The sequence below is a fragment of the Ceratotherium simum genome, chromosome 1 (assembly GCF_057802395.1).
Source record: "Ceratotherium simum simum isolate JZ-2026a chromosome 1, ASM5780239v1, whole genome shotgun sequence".
Lineage (NCBI taxonomy): Eukaryota > Metazoa > Chordata > Mammalia > Perissodactyla > Rhinocerotidae > Ceratotherium > Ceratotherium simum.
In genome coordinates, this window is record NC_141900.1 from 14,835,651 (window position 1) to 14,856,789 (window position 21,139).

At 39.0% G+C, this 21,139-nt stretch overlaps 1 protein-coding gene across 1 annotated transcript in view; it reads right to left on the reverse strand.

Moving 5' to 3' along the window:
• The window catches only part of RALA (RAS like proto-oncogene A), a 76,314-nt gene extending 56,003 nt beyond the window's left edge, over positions 1-20,311 (reverse strand). The window contains exon 1 of the mRNA XM_004441470.3: positions 20,091-20,311. The gene's annotated coding sequence lies outside the window, so the exon portion shown is untranslated. The remainder of the gene's footprint in view (positions 1-20,090) is intronic.
• Positions 20,312-21,139: the final 828 nt, after the last annotated feature.

The window sequence follows — 21,139 nt, forward strand, 5'->3', positions numbered from 1 at the left end:
AAATGGCTGAGCCAGAATTCAAATACAGGTCTATGAAACTCCAAACCTACATTATTTCCAATATACTCTATGCCAAAAGTTTTAGTTACAAGGACACAACAAATCTGGGACAGCCACAGATGCCGAAGGAATCTTTTGATCAGAGACATGACTATCTAGACTCTGCCTCTAGTATATTTACAAAAATCATCTTCATAGCTGAGCCATAGGTCATTATGAAGGATAGTTCCAGAATTCACAGAATAAGCCCCATAAGGACAGAGGCTATGTAGATTTCCTACTAGAAAGAATCTGCTCTAAGCTGTTATATTTCTTAACACAAACTAATAGATATTCCTGCGTATTTTTAAAAGAAAGGAAGCTGAAATGTGTGGATGAATGCCTACTGTCTTCTAATATTTTACAGTATTTATTTATCAAAATGACCCTATAAGGCAAGCATCAGATAGATGAAAAAAACTAGACGCAGAGGACTGTGCAAAGGATTACGTATCTTCAACATTAACAACCAGCTGAGTGGAGATGTGAATCGAGTCCATCTGTTTCCAACTGCTACTGCTCGTATCTACTTGGATGTTCAGACAACTCAAACTCAAAATGATTAAAACAACCTGTTCTTTCTCCTACATTCCCCATTTCAATGGCATCATCTTCCCCTTAACCTCAGGTACCCACACCAGAAACTTCAGTTATTCTTGATGCCTCCTCCTTAACTTTTCATGTGCAATTAACCATTCAAGTCCTATATATTCCACCTCCTTAGTATTTCAAATCCAGCTGCTTTTCTGAACTCTCCTGACTCAATTTAGGACATCATCATATTAGCCTGAATTATTCTGAGTCATATTATCCCAGCTTGATAGCTTGACCCCTTCTAATGCATTCTCTAGAACAGTGATCTTGAGAGCAGGCTTATATGCACTCCAGGATGAATATAAAATGAGCCACTGGAGTATGGGAAAATATTAGAACTTGTCTTTACACATGTTTCTAGTCTTAAAAAATGAGAAAGAAATTAAGCTTTACTAATAGCCAACATATTGACCGACACTGGCATCCTCACTGCGTCCTTGTCAAATGGATACAGCATTTGTGGAGTCTGAGAAGTCCTAAGAGAACAGTGGGCATACTGAGAGAGGTGGAGAGTGGTGCTCTCACTGTTCATCTACCTTCAGGACATTCAAGTATATTTTAGTTTGCATTACCCAGGTAGCTAGATTTATAAATATCATCTAAGTTTTACCTAAAACATCCTTACAAAATAGACAATTTAATAAGATTCCCGAAAAGAAATCGTGAATTGAAGAGATTCCTGCAAAGCGCAGGTGAGCAACAAGACAATAGAGCTTTAACTTATTTTCCCTCCTAGTATAAGCTCTTTATCAGCCTCATGGAAGAAAATAATGACAAAGTAATCACATCTGAGAAGAAGTAGGCCAAACTGAAAAGGAACTGTTTGTAATATGGATTTACATATCGAATTCTCTATTAGTTAGGTTTAGGTCTGGCTGCTAATGACAGAAAACCCAAAATAACAGTCAAAAAATAGAAATTAATTTCCCCAATGATACAAGTACATGGAGACAGGCAATCCAGGGCTGATACCGTGGCTCCAAAATTATCAAGCAACCAGCATGCTTCCAGTTCTTTAGAGTGTTTCCCTTCAGTATGTTTAAGGTATGCAACCCTCTCCTACTTGAAGAGCCCTTTCTGGAAGTTTCACAAATCATTTCTACTTGATCTCATTGGCCAGAAGTTAGTCACCTGGCCACAGTTAATTGTAAGGGAGACTGGGATATGTAGTCTTTATTCTGGGTAGTCGCATGATCTGCCAATATCTGGAAGGTTCTTTTGCAAAAAAAGGGAACACTGAGACCAGCCATCTCTAACATATGTTGGAAACAATAAACCTCATTGTTGTTCCTTAGGGTGTTACTCAATAGCCACAATATCAAAAGACAAAAAGGTCTAAAAATTGAAGTTTTTTCCAAGTAAATTTGATGCAAACTGATTTGAGGCAAAACCTGACCTGAATAGATAAGAGACTATTTGTATTATTTATTTATCCCACTCAGTATGAATAGTCATATATTTTGCTACAGAAATATTATTATTTTATTAAAGAGTACTGCACTAAATTATGTAATATTTAGTATATGCATGAAATTATCTTTCTTAAATTCTAAGAATTCTGAATCCTAAAATACATCAGGCACAGGAGGTTTTACATAAAGGATTATGGAACTGTAGTATGAAACAATCAGAATTATTAAGGCAGGGGCTGGCCCTGTGGCTTAGCGGTTAAGTGCGCGCACTCCGCTGCTGGCGGCCCGGGTTCGGATCCCGGGCGCGCACCGACGTACCGCTTCTCCGGCCATGCTGAGGCCGCGTCCCATATACAGCAACTAGAAGGATGTGCAGCTATGACATACAACTATCTACTGGGGCTTTGGGGGGAAAAATAAATAAATAAAATCTTTAAAAAAAAAAAAAAAAGAATTATTAAGGCATTCAAAAACTAAGTATCCAGAACAAGAAAACCTCCATGTTTTTTAGTCATCTTTAAAGTACTAATGCAATACTGAATCAAACCTTCATACAATTTCTCTGAACTTAGTAAGTATTCAGGAGCAGCTACAGAAGCTTCTTACTTAATAATAAAATTCACATTATACTCCATTAACATTTGTGCTTCCTGCCATGGTAAAAATTGCTAAAATAACATGCAGAAAACAAAGGCAAAATTAAAATGCATTACACAAAGGTTTTAGGTAACAAGATTCTTATACAGGTAGACGAAAGTACAAATGTTTCTAAGATGTGTCAGGTAAAATATTTTCTGGATTCTAGAATAATATAATGCACAAGAACCACTTTTTATTCACTAAAAAGAAAGAGGTACCAGAGAAGATATTCTTCAAAGTAAATTACTTCTTTCATAAAAACAATGTGCTACATGGAAAAACTACGTAAATATATCCCTGATGGAGCTATTTGAATGAAGAAAAGAAGGACTCTAGGGTAAGCACATAGAGATATACCACATTTGAAATTTATTCCCTGCATAATTCACATTTATCATAACAAAACTGAAACAGGAAATACACAAAATGTTATGATGTCATTATTATGGTTCAATTTATAAAAATAAGACCTTTAAAATATAGAAGTGAAGAAACGGAGGGACCATATCCCCACTCATTTTGTGACACCAACATAATCTTGATATGAAAACCTGAAAAGGACAAGAAAATTACAGGCCAATCTATAATGAACATAGATGCAAAACATTAAAATATTGGCAGACCAAACCCAATGAGATATAAAAAAGTTAATATATCATGATCCAATTGGATTTATTCGAGGAATACAAGATTGGCTATACATTCACAAATCAATATAATTCACAAAAAGAGAGAAATCATACAATCATCTCAACAGATGTAAAAAAAAATGCATCTGATAAAACTTAACATTCACTCATGAAAAAATTCTTAGTAAACTAGAAATAGAAGGGAACATCTTTAAATTGATAAATAATATTTATAAAAACTTTACTTTGATGAAATAGTAAATTTTTTCCCCATAAGATAAGGAATAAGACAAGAATGTTCATTATCATCACTTCCAGTCAATAATGTCCTGGAGATTCTTGTCAGTGCAATAAGGCAAGAACAAGAAATAAAAGGTAAAAGATTGGATACGAAAAAGCAAAACTGAGGTTATTCATAGGCAACATTCCAAAAGAATCAAATTATCAATATTAACAAGTGAATTTAGCAAAATTGCTAGAAATAAGGCCCTAACTTAAAACCTTATAATTCTATATATAAAAAGTAACTACTGAATCAAGAACCTAAATCTAAGACCTAAAACAATAAAACTCTTAGAAGAAAACATAGGACAGAAGTTTCAAGACACTGGATTTGGTAATGACGTCTCAGATCTGATGCCCAAGGCACAGGTAACAAAAGAAAAAAATGGGCAAACTGGACTTCATGAAAACTAAGAAAATTTTGTGCATCAAAATATGCTATCAACAGAGCAAAAAGGAAATCCATAGAATGGGCGAAAATATTTGCAAATAATATATCTGATAAGGGATTAATATCCAGAATATATAGAGAACTCCTAAAACTCAAGAAAAAAAACACAAACAAGCTGGTTGAAAAATAGGCAAAGGACTTGAACAGACATTTCTACAAAGAAGATAAATGAATGGCCAATAAGCACACGAAAAAACGTTCAACATCACTATCATTAGGGAAATGCAAATCAAAACTATAATGAGATACCACCACATACCCATTAGGATAGCTACTATCAAAAAAACAGAAAACAAGTGTGGCAAGGATGTGGAGAAACTGGAACCCTAGTGACACTGTTGGTGGGAATGTAAAATGGTACAGCCACTGTGGAAAACAGTATGGAAGTTCCTGAAAAAATTAAAAATAAGAGTTACCATAAGATCCAGCAATTCCACTTCTAGGTACATACCCAAAAGAATTAAAGCAGGATCTTGAAGAGAGATCTGTACTCTCACATTCCTAGTAGCATTATTCACAATAGATAAAGCATGGAAGTGACCAAAGTGTCCATGGATTTTTGGTGGATTTTTTCCATTTGATGAATGGATAAGCAAAATGTGGAATATACATACAATGGAATATTATTTAGCCTTAAAAAGCAAGGAAATTCTGCAATGTGCTGCAACATGGATGAACCTTGAGGACATTATGCTAAGTTAAATAAGTCAGTCACAAAAAGACAATTACTATATGATTCCACTTATTTGAGGCACTTAGTGTAGTCAATCATAAAGACAGAATAAATCATAAAGACAAAGTATAATGGTGGTTACCAAAGTCTAAGGGGAGGGGAGAAGGGGGAGTTATTGTTTAACGAGTATAGAGTTTCAGTTTTACAAGATGAAAAGTGTTACGGGGGAAAAAAAAAAAGAGTTATGGGGACGGATGGTGGTGATGGTTGCACAACAATGTGAATGTATTTACTACTACTAAACTGTACACTTAAAAATGGTTAAGATGCGTGCCCAACCGGTGGCGTAGTAGTTAAGTTCACGTGCTCCGCTTCGGGGGCCCAGGGTTCACAGGTTCGGATCCTGGGTGCAGACCTATGCACCGCTCATCAAGCCATGCTGTGGCAGAGTCCCACATATAAAATAGAGGAAGATGGGTGTGGATGTTGGCTCAGGGACAATCTTCCTCACCCCAAAAAAAAAAAAAAGTTAAGGTGGTAAATGTTAAGTGTATTTTACCAGAAAAAAGGTGGAAACACACAAAAAAAGTAATTATATGGAATTAGAAAATAAAAATTTAATAAAATATGTACACAACTATATTAGTTGTTAATTGCCATATAAAAAATTACCCTAAAACTTAGTGGCTTAAATAATAAACACGATCTTAGTATGAGCAGCTTAGCTAGGTAGTTCTAGTTCAGGGACTCTTCTGAGGTTGTAGTCGAGATGTCAGCAGACTGCAGTCATCTGAAGGCTTAAATGGAGCTGGAGGATAAGTTCCTCACTACATGGGCCTCTCCATTGGGCTGCTTGAATGTCCTCATAACATGACAACTGGCTTCCTCCAGATGAGTAATCTAAGAAAGCAAGGCAGAAGCCACAATGTCTTTTATGACCTAGTCTTGCAAGTCACACAATGTCATTTTGTCAGCCCAGTAAAGGAACTGAACCATACACAAGTGTGTGAATACTAAGAAGCCAAGATCTTTGGTGGGCATTTTGGAGGATGGCGACCACAAAGAAGTTTACATAGAAACCTGTAAAGTGTTGATGAGAAAATTTAAAGATGACCTAAATAATGCTTTAGGTCATGTTTATGGATTGGATCACTCACTACTGTAAAAATGTCAATCCTCCCCAAATTTTTCTCTAGATTCAATGCAATCCCAATAAAAATCCCAGCAGGGTTTTTTGTGGAAACTGGTAAGTTGAGATTAAAATTTTCATGGAAATGCTAATACTGAGAACATCCAAGACAATTCTGAAGAACAGCATCAAAGTATGCAGGGGTTGTTGGCAAACTAGGCTGCCTGGGGTTTTTTCCTGTAACAAATTGATTTTATTTACTTTTTTAGGGGGGAGGGGTGAGGAAGATTAGCCCTGGGCTAACATCTGTGCCAATCTTCCTCCATTTTGTATGTGGGACACTGCCACAGCATGGCTCGATGAGCAGTGCGTAGGTCTGCTCCCAGTATCCAAACCTGCAAAACCTGGGCTGCCAAAGCAAAGCATGCGAACTTAACTACTATGCCACCAGGCCAGCCCAATTTTTTTAATGTTGAAACAATCTCAAATTCATAGAAAACTTGCAAGTACAATACAAAAAAGTTTTTTCTGAGCCAATTTGAGAGTAAGTTACTGATATGATGCTCCACCTCATCTGAACACCTTTGTGTTTATTTTCTTTCTTTTTTTTTTTTTTTAAAGATTTTATTTATTTTATTTTTTTCCCCCCAAAGCCCCAGTGGATAGTTGCATGTCGTAGCTGCACATCCTTCTAGTTGCTGTATGCGGGACTCGGCCTCAGGATGAACGGAGAAGTGGTGCCTCGATGCGCACCCGGGATCCGAACCCGGGCCACCAGCATCGCAGCGCGTGCACTCAACCACCAAGCCACAGGGCCGGCCCTGTGTTTATTTTCAACAAACATAATCTCCTACAGACCATAATACAGCCATCACCAATGAGAAATAAACATTAACACATTCCAACCACAGAATCCTCAAACAGTTTCCAAGATTCTGCACTGAGTTAGAATCATGTGTTGCATTTAGTTGTCACATCTCTTTGGTCTCCTTAAGTCTGAAACAATTCCTCATACTTTCTTTGACTTTCATGAACTTGACAATTTTGAAGATGATTGGCCGATTATTTTGTAGAATGTCCCTCAATTAGGTTTTATCTGATGATTAGATTCAAATTATGCAAAAGTGATGCCGTTTCTTCTGTTTGCATTTCTTTTTAACAGACTTTATTTAAAGCAGTTTTAGGTTCAGAGCAAAATGTCTCTTTCTGTAAATAAAGTTTTATTGGGACACAGCCACTCCCATCTGTTTATGTATTACCTATGGCTGCTTTCTATTTACAACAGCTGAGGTAAGTAGTTGTAACAGAGACCATATGGCCTGCAAGGCCTGCAAAATAACATTTTTATTTTTGGCCCTTTAAGAAAACATTTGCTGGGCTGGCCCGTGGCTTAGCAGTTAAGTGTGCGCGCTCCGCTACTGGCGGCGCGGGTTCGGATCCCGGGCGCGCACTGACGCACCGCTTCTCCGGCCACGCTGAGGCCGTGTCCCACATACAGCAACTAGAAGGATGTGCAACTATGACATACAGCTATCTACTGGGGCTTTGGCGGAAAAATAAATAAATAAAATTTAAAAAAAAAAAAAGAAGAAAGGATTGGCTTTCTAAAAAAAAAGGAAAACATTTGCTGACGGCTACTCTATTGACTATCAAGACTTATTACAAAGCTACATTAATTAAGATAGTGTGGTATTAGTGAATGAAAAGACCAGGAAATGGCAAGCTTTTACTGTTATAAATGTAAATGTGTAAAATGTGCTCACTTTAAAAGATAATCTCACCCAAATACCAACTTGAAAATTAATTTCTAATCTATTTAAATGTACAGTTTCACTGGATTTTGAAAACATTTATTAAAAACACACAAAAAAGGGAATACATTTTGATGATTCTGCCAGAAATGAATGACATCAGGGAAAAAGGAAATCAGCAAAACAAATTTCATTAAAAATCTGTCCTTAATTGTTGGATAAAATTGAAAACTGAGCACTATTATTAAGGAAACACAACCAACAACATAATTCTCCATTTTGATCTACATATCTTTATAAGGGATCTAATTCAACTATGACAGCCATTAAAACAAATATAAAACAGACAATCTAAAGCCAGGCCTTCGAATCACCATATCACAAGATGTTATTAACCTCCACTAGAATGAAGACTCCCTGTGAGCAGGAATTTTTGTATATTTTATCGTCTACTGTACCCCTAGCACCTGGAAGAGGGCCTAGATAACTATTATTTTTTATTTTTTTGCAGCTTTATTGGGATATAATTGACAAATAGAAATTGTATATATTTAAGGTGTACAACATGATGATTTAACATACTATTTATTGGTTCATACATGAATGAACCAAGACTTTCAAAAGTTATAATAAAGCATTCAACTACACTGCTCTCACTAAACAATGTTTTAGTGTGAACAAAATATTTTTATAATATTAAAAATAAAAATTTTAAATTTAAAACAGCTTATATAGCCTCTCATTATTTTCTAATTTATATTTTATGATTTATAACGTACATCATATAACTCCACAGTAGTACATGTACATGATTTAAAAGTAAATATACCCAGGAAAGTTTCTATAATTCTATACTGATGGGGCACATGATCAAAAAAGACTACTCCTTTGCAGCAGAGGTACTCAAAGTGTAACTAGTTCATGACTAGAACAGAACAAATTTGAGAGTATACATTTAGAAACTTATAGAACTTGACAGAGTAATTTTATGTCTGTTCAATCTAATTTTTAAAATGGGCTTGTTTTCTGTCTTTTTATAATTTCATTCTTCTAGTAGTTCATTTTTATTATATTTTACAAAGTTATCAGTCTGTTAACTATGGAAAATTTTAAAAACAGTCCTTCACCAGAGATAATTTCAGAAGCACTGCTGCAAATAACAGTCAAAGGCAAACCCGATCAGAATGCTTCCTCAATTTTTTCGATGGCTCCCAAGGGCCTGAGATGAGGTGCTTAATGATTTGCCTACCACCCTCCCAACCGTCTCCTAACAGGCTCTTCTCGCTTTCCCCTCCTCACCTGTCAGGAATACACCACACTCATTCTAAATTCATGGCATGAATTTTATTCCCTGCTCCTGAACACTCAACGAACAATTCAACCTGATTCATCTCCTTCGCCAAACTCCTACTCATCCACATTGTGGGCACTTCTGGAAAGCTCTCCCTGCTCCTTAAGCCTAGGTTACGTGCCTGTCCCTTGTATGTGTCTAGCACAGTGCCTGTGATAATATTTCATACTGACATTAGGTTGAAAAAAAGAATCCTGAGTTCTGAACTCAAATGATGTTACAATTATAATCTCAATATTTTAAACCAAAGAGCACTCCACATTTTTAAGATTTAGGAAAGTCATCAAAAAGTCTAGTTGTATAATACTTATTAATTTATCTACATAAGGAAACAGCAAAAAGTAATTTATAAGTAGAAATTGGGTTTCCTATATTTTGCACAAATCTGTCAGGTGATAACATACATTCTACACTGCACGACAAAACTGTTCTTAATATGAAGTTACTAAAATTTCACTGAAAATATACATAAGCTTACTATTTTACAGTTCTCAATGGTAATAATGCTCTGACAAGGATTACTGCTAGGTTTTAAACAACCAAAAAAAGACCCCATAAATATCCCGGCACTACATTTTAACAAATCTTTTTTGGTTGAAGAACAAATTGTCAATATTTGTATCAAAGATTTAAAGATGTAATAAAATTAGAGGCAGTTTAAAGTCGTAAGAATAAAGGGCAGTAGTTCTTTGACTACTTACAGCAGAACAGCAACCAAATGAACAGCTGGGGTTTGGAGGAAAATAGGATGAAGGATGAAACCTAAAGTATTTCTGGAGTAATACAATCTTCTTTTATTTCCTAATCTAAAAGAAAGCAATTGGTAACTAGATAATTCAAAATGTACTCACATACATTATATGAAAATTTAAACTATGTTTCGCTTAGCCTAATAACAGCATTCTCTAAATATTTAACAACTGATAGCAGGGGACATGGACCAGAATGTGCTACAACACAGAGGGAAGTCAAATTGTGATAAACCTTAACACATACAAGATGGGAAAACCTCGGTAATTCAGCCAAGGTTAAAAGAAATGATAAATTCTAATTGTACAGACTACCTCCCCAAATCAATCATCAGTGAATGAATACCTACTATTTACTGAGTACCTTATTATACTTAGTGCTTAACATACACACATTAAAAAATTAATAATCAGGGAAATTTTCCAACAAGACGATAATCAATGAGAAACAAGCAATTCAGCCACCAGATGTAGTATTTGGGTAGGACAGTATTTTAATTTTCAAGTTCTATTCCACAAAGATTTTGAGTTCAGAATTCTATCTGTGTCACAAATTCCTCAGCTTAACCGAATAATTTTTTTTTTTTTTTGTGAGGAACATCAGTCCTGAGCTAACATCCATGCTAATCCTCCTCTTTTTTGCTGAGGAAGAGCGGCTCTGAGCTAACATCTATTGCCAATCCTCCTCCTTTTTTTTTCCCCCAAAGCCCCAGTAGATAGTTGTACGTCATAGTTGCACATCCTTCTAGTTGCTGTATGTGGGACGTGGCCTCAGCATGGCCGGATAAGCGGTGCGTCGGTGCGCGCCCGGGATCCGAACCCAGGCCGCCAGTAGCGGAGCGCGCGCACTTAACTGCTTAGCCACGGGGCCGGCCCTTAACCGAATAATTTTTTAAAAATTTCTTGATAATCCAGACTCATAACGATCAATTATTATTCTGTTCTCAGAGGCTATTATGAATTCAGGGCAGTTTCCCCTGGATTCAGTAGCCCTAGAATGTGGAACTGTGAATTCTTCTATCATCATTTTATAGTCTTTCTGCCTCTTGCCTTGCTTTCATAGTTGACCCTCACTGACCACGCCCCCCTACATGCAGCCTTCAGCAGCAACCCTTCATCCCTAAAAATTGTTTGGAAGCAAATTACCAGGCTTATTGTAATTAGAAATAAAGTAAGAGTAAGTAGGTTCTGCATGATGGCCTAATTATTCTCTTGAGCATCAGATACATAATAGCCTTTAGTGTTAGGACCTCACATTTCTACTTTGGATGCTCAAAGGTATGTTGTTTTTTCTTGTTTGTTTTTAAACTTCACTTCCTAATTCTTAATGGTGTAGCCTTCAGTTTCCTCATCTTCTACCTCAAAAGGTTGCATGTGGATGATTAAACGGAAATAACAAATCTGAAATTACTTAGGTCAGGGCCTGGCAACAGAAGGAAATCTACACATTCCAGTAATTTACTCCTCCCTCTTTAAGTGTGTTTCATATTTTAAGTTGTAAAATTTGGCCTCCAAATAAGTGAATGTTACTGTATTATTTTTAGAAGCTTGTCATCAGGATGGTTAGGAACTAAGTAAAGAAACGAGGGATGTATGGCCTGAACAGGCAGACACTTGGGAAGATGGCAAGGGAGCTGTATGACTGCCATCTTCAATTATTTGAAACAAGATATATGTAAAATGACTATTTTCAGTTCTGTCAACAGATGCACTGTTTAACAAGGGCTCAAAAACATGTTTGTGTACTAAGCGCTTCTCCAGAGAGCAAACGAGGAACAAAAGAAGTCACAGGATAACAGACTTCAGTTCAAAACAAGGATGGATTTTTAAATTAAAACATCCCAACATGATGCAGATTTCCACAACATCACTAGAAGTGTAAAAGCAATGGCTAGTGGCTGGGTACTTTTGAGGGTATTTTTATAAAGGGTGGAAGAATATACTAGATGACCTTTTAAGACCCATTCTAACTCTATGAGAGCTGATACGTTTTACACAGACTGTCCAAAACCACAAATTCTCATTTCTGTTTTTAATTTTCACACTGAAAATAAACCCTGAGGAGTACTGGAGGAGAATAGAAGCAATACAAGAGCCACACAGTATCCAAAGTTATTTGTTCAACTTCATGATAGAATTTACATATCAGTTGTATCTGTCTATTAAGACTTTAGATAAGAAACACTACAAGTGGTAAAAATTATTTCCTTTTTTGAGCAGGAAAATCACAACTACATCAATAGCACTGTCACCATCACCACACACATCATACAACTAATGTCACAAAAAGGAACTGGGAACTATCCTTACTTTCAAAAAAAATCACTTCAAAGATGAATCATATAACATACGGACACTGACAGAGCTTGAGAATCCAAGTAACTGAAAGAAGAGAGGAAGGAAATTAATTATAAAAAATTGATTTCAGCAATCTGTAGGAATGTAGGAACTCCAAGACAGTTGGATACAACCCACACTCAGAGAGCTAAAGAAAACTACATAAAAGAATGCTCAAAAGAAGTGCAGAAACATCAGCCATAGTGATCAAGTTGTTAACATTGTTAAATGCAGGGCGTCCTCACCACCATGGGAGGTGGGAAGAGGTATGTGGAATGCTTTAGCTGAAACCGAACATCACGTTTGTTTAAACAAGAAAAAGTGCTACTAGTAAAGGCTAATTTAGAGCTAAAATTAACCAGATAACAAATGTAATTTTTCCAAATATTCTAGATATTAACTTTCTATTCATTACTTTTGGTTTAATCTCATAAAAGTGGACAAAAAAATGACATGAAGCCCCTAAAGAGGCAGACATATGACTTGTCTGCCCAGCACCCTTTCCTCTAGAGGGAACCTCCCTCTCCTTACTGCATTACAACAGGACTGTAGGTCAGAACGCTCCACCGCCCTCAAAAGCAGGGCAAGAGACCCAGACCAGCCGGAGTATGACATTCTGTGGACTTTTCCGGTACGGCTAGTGAGGAAGACTGGCTCCTTCCGCTGAGCTGGGAAGAACTAAATCTGGAGATCAAGGCAGTCACCACATGAAGAGAGTCTGCCAGCAGAATGAAGAAAGAAACAGAGGTGAGGAAGGAAGAGAAAAACAGCAAAACTCTGTTTTGCTTAAGATAGCCTAAATTGGATTTCTGGCCCTTGCAACTGAAAGAGCTCTGTTACCTACAGTATCTCTATTTGCTTCTAGTGGTTCAGAAGGAAGTTTCTCACTGCTTAACTGCGGAACGAAAATGAAGGTGACTATCACTGTCTTTAATTATTGACTCTGCTTCAGTACTAGACATGTGGAAGAATTAAGAGCAGAAGATTTAACTGTTGTTCCAACCCTCCAAAAAAGCCTCAAAACAAATTAGAAAAATTAAGCAAGGCTCATGGTTAAATTCATTACAAAAAAAAACAGCACTCTCTGGGAGAAAAATCTTTGCAAATCACATGCCTGATAAAGCACTTGTATCTGGAATACACAAAGAACTCTTACAACTCAACAATGAGAAGATAAAGAACCCAATTAAAAAAAAGAGCAAAAGATTTGAGCAGACCCTTCACCAAAGAAAATATATCAATGGCTAATAAGCACATGAAAAGATGCTCAACACCATTAGTCATTAGAGAAATGCAAATTAAAACCACAATGAGATACCATTTTATACCCACTAGATTGGCTATAATAATTAAAAAAAAAAAAAGAAAAGACTGTAACAAGGTCTTTATAAATGAATTCTGGAGAAAGAATTGCATCAAAGCCAGATTATCCAGGCCTTACAAACTTTTCTAGAACCACCCCACATCTGTACACTCTAGGCCACTCCCATGGATGAACTCACCTAATTACAAACCTGCCATGCCATATGACCTATAAACCCAAAGACCCAGGCCATAACCACATCAGTACAAGGTGAGCCTAATTCATCTGCAAAGTACAGAAACCACTAAGACTGTGAAAGCCTTAGATTTTCATAGACCTATGGCACTTTAGCCTAGAGGTCACCCTGCAGCATCCATGACTGGCCAAGTGAAGACCACAATGAAGTTTGGAAGAATTATGTGAAGAAGCAGCAACAAAACTCAGGACTGGTTGTATGAACTGGAAAACCACGGAGGAGTCCTTACCTTGCTGATCCTTGTACTTTGCTGCTGCCCACTAGGAAGTCAATCTTTCCTGCCTCTCACTACATCCATTTCCATTAAGTATCTCTTACTTAATGACAGTGAAGGACTGCAGTTTTTGAAAGGCATTTCCATAGCTAAACTAATGTACAAATGTATATCTTTGTATATCTGCAGAGAAGATAATATAATAAAGCAATCAGTATCTCTATTAAAGACACCGTTATACTGTTCATTTAACATTGTTCTGGAGAGGGGCCGGCCCCATGGCTTAGCGGTTAAGTGCGCGCGCTCCACTGCTGGCGGCCCGGGTTCGGATCCCGGGCGCGCACTGAGGCACCACTTCTCCGGCCATGCTGAGGCCGTGTCCCACATACAGCAACTAGAAGGACGTGCAACTATGATGTACAACTATCTACTGGGGCTTTGGGGGGAAAAAAAAGGAGGAGGATTGGCAATAGATGTTAGCTCAGAGCCGGTCTTCCTCAGCAAAAAGAGGAGGATTAGCATGGATGTTAGCTCAGGGCTGATCTTCCTCACAAAAAAAAAAAAAACATTGTTCTGGAGATATTAATGTAATTAGATAAGCTTAACAATTAGAGGCATAAACATTGGAAAAGAAGGGGATAAAATCTCTACTTACAGGTGACATGATAGTACATTTAGGCCTAAGAGATGCAATGATAAAAGTAACTCGAACAATAAAAATTCAGCAAAATTGCAGGAAAACTGCAGAAATCAGCAATATTCATGTACATGAATATTAATCAGTTAGAAGACACAATGCATAAGAAATCTCTATTTATAACCGCAACAAAAGAAGATAAAATACTTGGGAATAAAGTTAACAAGGAATGTTCAAAACTTATACAAAGAAAACTACAAGCCATTCCTCAAAGATACAAAAGTAGATTTAAGAAAATGAAAAGACATCACTTGTTCTAGGTTAAGACGTCTCAACACCATCAAGATATCAGTTCTCTCTAAATTAAATCATAAGTTTAATGTGATCCACATAAAAATAACAATGAGCTTTTTAATGGACTTAGACAAACTGACGCTAAAGTTCATATGGAAAATAAAACATGCAAAAAAAGACTAAAAATTATTTAGAAAGTAGGCAAATAACATGAATAATTAATTTTAAAAATGTAAAAATGTCCCTTAAATATATGAAAAAATGTTCAATTCACTTGTAATAAGAGAAATATAAATTAAAACTAGACTGAGATACCATTTCTCGCCTATTAGATTGGCAGAAATTCAAACTCTTCACAATATACTCTTGAGGCCGTGGCACTCTTACACACTGCTGGTGGGAATTCAAAATAGGACAGTTCCACAGGGAGAGGAATTTGGCAATATCTAACAAATCTTATATATGCATTTATCCTGCAGATATAACTCTAATACTACAAGGATACATGTATGCAAACTTTTTCATTATAACGTCATTTGTAATTGGAAAATATTGGCAATTACTTAAATGTCCAAGTAAAGGAGACTGTCTGAATAAACCATGGTACATAAAATAGAGTATATGCAGTTAAGAATGAAAGTTATTTATTTTATGTGTAGTATTTTTTTCAAATAGCTACAAAATTCTTAGGACATAAATACTTAAATTGTTTGCACCTAACTATTTAATAAATTAAACCATTAGGTGTTTCTTTTGACCTAGGGATGCTGTGAAAAAATTACTGATATAATAAGGGTGCCATTAACTGAGAAAGTTTGGGAATTTTTGATAAAGGCTGGTGAAGGCTTTTAAGAGCGTATGTATGTGTGTAGTTAGAGGTTACTGTGGACTGTGGTCAACAAAATTTACAACAGGCTAATGAAGACATGGCCCATAGTATAGGTAAGTGCTGCGATAGATTTTATGGCAGCACAGAAGAGGAGCAACTAGCCCAGCCTTGAAAGTTTGTTTCTTGGGGTTTTTTTTTAAGGGATGGGGTTGAGAGAAAGAATCTAATCAAGATACAAATTTTAGAGAGGTATAACCTAAGCTGAGTTCTGAAGGACCAGTAGGTGTACACTAGACTGGGGGAAGGAGTGGCAGCTAGAATTACAGAAGAGATGGGGAACTGAGAAAACGCTAGGACTCCAGAAGCTTGGTACTGCTGGAACTGAATATTATGGAAGAAAAGAGATGAGGCTAGAGTTAGGTAAGGAGTAGATCTTGAAGGTTTTGTATATAAGATGAAGGATAAAAGGAGTCCAGATTTTATTAATGGGCAAGAAGGAGCCGAGAAAGGGTTTTAAACAGGGGAGTATCATGATTGCTCTAATCAAGTGAGGAGAAAAGATTAGAGGGGGAGTTAACAAGCTGCTTCAGTAATTTAGAATAGATCTAGACAGAGCAGCTGAACTGAGCATCTGCAATCACTCTGTAGTGTGGCAACCTCCATTTTCAATGGATTACTATGTTGGCTACTGAAGTGCATAAGAAAGCAGAGATGCTGTGGCTTAGACCACCACAATCAAGGTCTCTGTGGAAACTGGGGATCTTTACCCCACCTTCACAATGCATCTGGGAGTAGAAGTCATTTCATAATCTTGCTGTGTTTTATTCTCCAAGTCAACATTGTCAAACCCTGATATTTAGTTTCAATAAGTGAATTCAGCAATGAAACTGGATCCCCCACCTCAAGGAGATTATGTGTCAAGCATTATGTCTATTGCATCTAATACAGGACTCTAGCTGTGAAGGCCTTTAAGAATAGTATAATATTTTAGGGAAGCTTGCTTTTTTGTTTAGACTATCCTCTTGATCTTGAGGAATTGAGCCTTCTTCACCTTCAGGTATAATTAAATCAAAGATGCAAATTTTCTTCTAAAATTTACTCACATGTCTTTTAAAAACCCACAGAGCTTCAATTTAATTTTTTTCTATACTGTAACCAAATCCTTATGAGTGCAATAAGGTCATAAGAAAGGTGTCTTAGAGCTAAAGAAAAAACAAAGCATAACTCTTACTAATAGGGCTAGATAATGAGCTGTTTTTTACTTAGAGCTATATACTTTTATTTTTTACCAAGAGATGAACACATCCTTCAAATTAAGCACATTTAAAAGTGCATTTTCTTTTTAAAGAGTGCACAGGCTTGGAAAGAGTGAAGAGCACTCTACTGGCACTGAACAGCAATTAGACCTTTACAAGAATTCCATCACCTTTAACCCTCCATACTAAACCCAAAGAGAAAATGACATATGGTCTGAAATGGTTAAAAACAAACCCAGAACACCTTAGCTTCTTTTACCATTCTTCCCTTTGCCCTAAAACCTCTCCCTCATCTCCTCTAGCGAAACAAAGGACTAAAAAACAAGATGATTTCAAGGAAAGGTCACTATAAATAGGTTTCCGAGAGTCCTCTCAAATCGAAAATACTTCAGAGGTAAAAAGCAGTAATCAAACAGCAGAGTTGAGTTCCTAATACTCTACTCTTCCAGGACACCTACATGAGCAATGTCCAACCATTTTTTCATCACAGCACACGCAGAAGGTGATAACACAGTATTTGTAGGCACACTGGAGATAAAGAGAAGAGTGGCTACTGCCCGAGGCCACCTGGCCAGGGAGGCTGGTAATCTCACACCTCACTTGATGGCCAAGAGTGCTGAGGAGATAAGCATCCTCACTTTCCTGAATCTCAGCTCAACCAGAATCAAGTTCTTCCTCTGCCTTTTAGGATTAATTGCAATACCCAATGCTCTGAGAAATCGTTACTTTCAAATCCAGACTCTACTATACACTAGCTGCCTAGCCTCTGGCAAATAACTTCACTTAACCTTATTAAAGTATGGAAAAATTACCTATTTGGCAGAGGTATTGTGGAGATTAGAAATAACGTTAAGTAAAGTTCTTATCACAGTGCTTGGCAGACAACGTATGAAGACTATTATTACCAAGAGGATTGCTGAATTAAAAAAGAGAACTCTGACCACTGTATGGTGGTAATGTCACTAAAATAAGAAATTGCAGGTTTCCCTTTCCTTAGCGTCTAAGAATTAAAACAATTTATAAAACAATGGAAACTATAAACTGTCTCCCTACTTCTTCAAAAATCATAATCTTTTTCCTCATTAATATTCACAGCCTCTCATTCCAGTATTTTAAAAGTTTTGTCCTTACCACCCATCTACTAAGGATTACAGGTGCATATTACACTGATACAGACATATGTATGAAGTGATACTGGTACATTTATTTATGTTCTGAGCTTGGAAAAGCAGTGCAGGACCACCACCAGACATCTGGAGAGGAAAGAAGTTATCAGCACTTTTTTATTTGGACCTCCCTAAAGTGAAAATAACCTAACAATCTACAGACAAACATTATTCCTTCACACAAATGGCAGACAAGATTCTTTCCTATAATTAGCCCTTTTTTTCCTGAAAGCCCTGTGAAGAAAGTGTTGTATGAAGAACTACTTCAAAATAAACGATACAGATAACAGCACACTCAGCAGACACACGAGAGAACAGCATCTGGATCTCTGAAAAGAAATGTGGAAGTGGCTACTGGTAAATCATCCCAAGGTCATATAAGGATGTCAAAGGACTTCATGCACTCCTGGGAAAAAAGAGCCAACTATAAGCAATTCTGTGAGGTACCATGCCTTCCAAACAACAGTAACTCCCAATTTTGTCTTTTTGATTAAGATAGGATATGGTTATCAACTGCAAACATAAACTCACTATCACCAGGAAATCTCTTCTTGATAACCTAGACAAACATGCTCAAGTAGTAAAACATTTAACACTGGAAAACAAGTTATTATAATGCTCAATCACAATATCACAAATATAATTTTAACCTTTCAGGGGAGTATATAAAGTTTTGGAAGGAGGGCAAGGGATTCTTCTTGAATTGTCCTTTGACCATGCTAAAGAACAGAAAGACACAGAAAAGTATGTACCAAGAAACCGAACAAAAACACAGACAAACAGAAAAACCCTAGCCCAACAAAATAAATGACTCCTGGAAGGCAGCTGTGAGATCACCTACACAGTCATTCAACTCTGAAGAAACGTAGGAATAACTTCAATGTTCTGGGCACATCGCATGGAAACACAGGTATAAGACATGGCTCCCGCCCTGAAGAAACTGAAGAAATTTCAAATTGTAAAAATAATGTTTTCAGAGTCACAAGAGTCATTTTATAACAATATTGTTTTAATGGAGACAGAAAAACAAACTAGTAAGATACATTTAAATACATTAATAAAAATAAGCTAAAAGGAATGTCTTCGGCTATGAGTTTACTAACGAAATTTGTTATCCAATTTTTGAAACATGATTAAAGTTGTAATTTACTTTCAGGACAAGAATGAACTTATGACACGTTTTATTTATAAAGGTTTCCCACACACACGCCAACCACAATTTGTAAATTAGGTGCTTTTCAGCTTGACACTTAGGGCGTGGCAATGGAGTTCTCACAATCTCAATGACACTTGGATGAGCTCTCACAAGTCTGGACATTCAGGTTTCCAGCAAAGGCCAGTTAACTCCCTAATTTTCCCTAAACCTTGCAACAACACTGTCCCCTCTCTGCGCCGTCACCCCCGCCCACTTACATATACCCAGGCTAAACCATACGAATCACATCTTCCACTTCTGGAAAACCTTTAGGAACGAACCACGGAGCAAACACCTCCTCACTCGAAATACCTATATTCTCTTCCTCGTTTTAGAGGCTGGATTATCCGAATATGGGCTAAACCTGTGCAAGAGCATAGGCCCGGCTATTCAGTTTAGTGTGGAGCTTCTAATGACTTCAGTCTGAAAAAACCATTCCTTTAACTGGCACAAAACCCTGGAGGAGATGCTTAAAAAGCAACTGCTCTAGTACAGGCAAGGATTGGAGGAAAGGGAAGAAGGGGAGAGGGGCGGAGTGAGGCACCGGGACTGCGGCGACGGGTTCCCCCAGGTCGCGGGCACCGCCCAAGCGGGACCTCGGCGCGGCGGGCCAGAGATGCGAGGTGACCTTCCGACGAGGCCAACTCGAGGGAGTGCCCGGCTGGGGGATCTCGCCGCTGCCGCCCGCTCTCGGCAGTGCACACGCCCGACAGCGGCGAACACGGCGCCCCGGATTCCAGCCCGGGCTCGTCCCGCAGCTCGTCCCCGGCCAGAACGCAGGATGTGCAATCTCGGCGTCCGGGCCCTGTGCCTGGGCCTCGGCCCGCCGCCGCCCGGACACACCCCTGCCGCCGCCCCGGCGGCCCCGACCCCTCCCGGGGCAGCCCGGGCGGGCATCACTCACCTGCACCGCAAGCCGGTCTGCCGCCCCGCGGGCTCCGCAAGCCGCGGCTGAGCTAGTTCCCACCGGAGAGTGCTCGGCCCTTGTCGTCTGGGCGGCTCCGCGCCGGGACCGGCAGAAGGAGGAGTCCGACGGGTGGCGGCGGCGGCTCGGCGGCAGGAGGAGGAGGAGAACTTGGGGCGCTCAGCTCTCGGGAGATACACCCTCCTCCTGGCCGCTCTGCAGCAGCCGCCGCAGATCACTTCCGGGGCGCCGGGGAACGGGGCGGGGCCGGCTGGGGAGCAACTTCCTGTGTGCCGCCGGAGAGGAGGGTGTTGGGGGCCGGGGCTGGAGAACAATGGCTGGGAGGCCGCGGGCTATCTGGCTTCCACCCTCTGCGTGCTGAGGGCGGGCTGCGCTGCCTTTCGGGTGGCCCCACCCCTGGCTCTCTGCTCCTGGCGAGGTGTAGTCACTTCCCGGGGGCTTGGGAGTGGCCGCGGGCCTCGCGGAGATTCCCGGATCTCGGCGTCGGCGCCGCGACGGCCTTGTTTCTCTTTTGGGGACCCGGAGGGGGTTCCTGGGAGAAGGAGGGGAGAGCAGAGGCCGCCATCTTGCTTCCAGGGGGTGGCCCCTTCTCCCGAGGCGTCCTAGGATGGGGCCCGCTCCGTCCTGTGGCCGGGGTTCTCCAGAGCGGCGCCGGCGACGTGGCTCGTCGCGGACCGAATCCTTGGAGATGGGTCAGTGGCCCGCCCTGGCTAGAGGGTCTCGGTGGCTACCCTGGGCCTCATTTCTAACCGCTGATCCCTGTAGAGCTCGTCTCCGCGGGTGGTCTGGGATCCTTTTCTGAGGGGGCTCAGCGCCCTCGGACACTGCAGGTCTGGTGTCTGGTATGGCGCTCAAATCATCCTGTGGCCCCATCCCGTGATTTGGTACTTTAAAATAGAAGTAGTTCCACTAAATCGGTTGCTTTATTTAAATCTTTCCACAGGTTCGAAATAGATCGTTTGCCTACCATCCGTTAGCAGCTGCAGTCTTATCTCTTGACATTTATTTATTCCCTTATCTCCCCTCCC